The sequence below is a fragment of the Aplysia californica genome, unplaced genomic scaffold (assembly GCF_000002075.1).
Source record: "Aplysia californica isolate F4 #8 unplaced genomic scaffold, AplCal3.0 scaffold00060, whole genome shotgun sequence".
In the NCBI taxonomy this organism is placed as follows: domain Eukaryota; kingdom Metazoa; phylum Mollusca; class Gastropoda; order Aplysiida; family Aplysiidae; genus Aplysia; species Aplysia californica.
Genome location: NW_004797330.1, coordinates 1,659,991 through 1,661,874, shown reverse-complemented (window position 1 = coordinate 1,661,874; position 1,884 = coordinate 1,659,991). Strand labels below are relative to the sequence as shown.

Below are 1,884 nucleotides of genomic sequence, written 5' to 3'. Positions count from 1 at the left end.
GCCTTTCCCAAGGACACAACGTCGGGCCCCTGACGGGATTCGAACCCACGACCTAAAGGTTGCGAGTCCGAGAGCTTAACCACTGAGCCACCGACGTACCATAAAGCTTTAACAATTACCCTGTATCTCCCCTTCTGCAGCTTCAATAACACTAAACACGCACCACAAGGCTTTAACAATTAATTATCAATCTGTATCTCCCGTTCTATTTCTCCACTACAGCTTTGAAGGCCGGCAAGCAGCTGGGCGTGGACCCCTTGTTGAACGCTAAGGAGATCACCGAGGAGACCACGGAGCATCTTGGCATGATGGCGTACAGCTCGCAGTACCTGCGCCACCCCAACCTCATCCCCTACAACAGCAACGACCACGGGTACCTGGACGTGAACGGACACCCCCACCACCACCACCTCAGCGTCAGCAACAACCGCATCAATATGCAGCCGGACAATGTTACGTACGTGAAGAACTCGGAGGTGACTTACGTCAAGCAACCGCAGATGACCTACGTCAAAGACCCGGATGTCACTTATGTGAAGCAGTCGCAGATTGCGTACCTCAAGCAGCCTGAAATGACTTACGTCAAACAGCCTGAAATGACTTATGTCAAGGAACCGGAGGTGACCTACGTCAAACAACCGTTGCCAACCAGAGAGAATGTGATTTACGTGAGGCAGCCGATAGGGGTGAGTTCACGACAATAGAATAATGTTCTCTTTTTATCGTTATGTTTTATTATCTATCTATCTATCTATCTATCTATATATCTATCTAAGACACACAGGAACACACACACACACACATACACACACACACACACACACACACTCACACTCACAGAGAGAGAGAGAGAGAGAGAGAGAGAGAGAGAGAGACGCACACACACACACATACACGTGCGTATATAATGTACTTAGTGGGCTCGATATTCGGTCAAATTGTACGAACTATACTGAACATGAATAGCGTTAGAACACACGATCTAAATCTAGGATGTTGTGACACAAATCTACGTTCGTCAGCAAAGAATCTGTCGATTGTACCAGCCAATGGCAAGCCTTTCTTCCTTGATCTTCGAGACAGCCCACGCATCCTTTTGCACTCACTCACACGTCTCGAATAATATTTAAAACCGCAAACAAAATGTGTTTTCACCTTCTGCTCAACGAAGGGCAGCGGTTCGTAAATAAAAAAACATAACAGCTCACGACCCACCTTCACTTCTTTGTCCATTCGCGGAGCAGCAGGGGGAGGTAATGCCCTGTTCCGTATCTCGGGAACTAGAGCATCGGGGTTCCCTCCCTCTTTTACTTGCGGTTTTTACGCCGAAGTTTCGGAGGTTTATTGGCGCTTTGCTCGTGCAGGCGTGCTTTTGAACGTAGTAACGTAGAGACAGTCACCGCCTCAGTGCCAAACCCGTCTATATGTGTGAAGATGAGCAAGTTTTGTTGAAAAGTGTGTCCAGATGTTATAAACATACAAGTTGCTGTCCAACTTGCTCTGACGGTCATCTATATAAGGCAATCACCTATACAAACGGCCACTTTCATTTGTTAGCTGGGTTGTTTTTTTGTTGGTTTTTTTTTTGGGGGGGGGGTTGGGGGGGTTAAACTTTTAATAACCCTGTGCACCACCACCAACTGTCTAAGACAATCACTTTTCTGTTCAAGAATTGTCGGCGGTCGTAGATAGGTGTTACTGTAGGCCCTAATTGTTGTTGATGAAAAAAGACTAATTTGACTAGATCTATCTCCATAATGAGGGCCAACACGGACATTAAAACTGAACACTTTAGTGTTTTGCAATATTAACTTAAATAAGGATTTTTTAAATGTGTGTGTACGTCTGTCAGACATATGTGTGTGTGTGTGTGTGTGTGTGTGT

General features: G+C 45.9%; 1 protein-coding gene across 1 annotated transcript in view; it reads left to right on the top strand.

Annotated features, from left to right (window-relative positions):
• The window catches only part of LOC101859083 (filamin-C), a gene marked incomplete at its 3' end in the record, with an annotated part of 63,385 nt that overhangs the window by 36,475 nt on the left and 25,026 nt on the right, over positions 1-1,884 (top strand).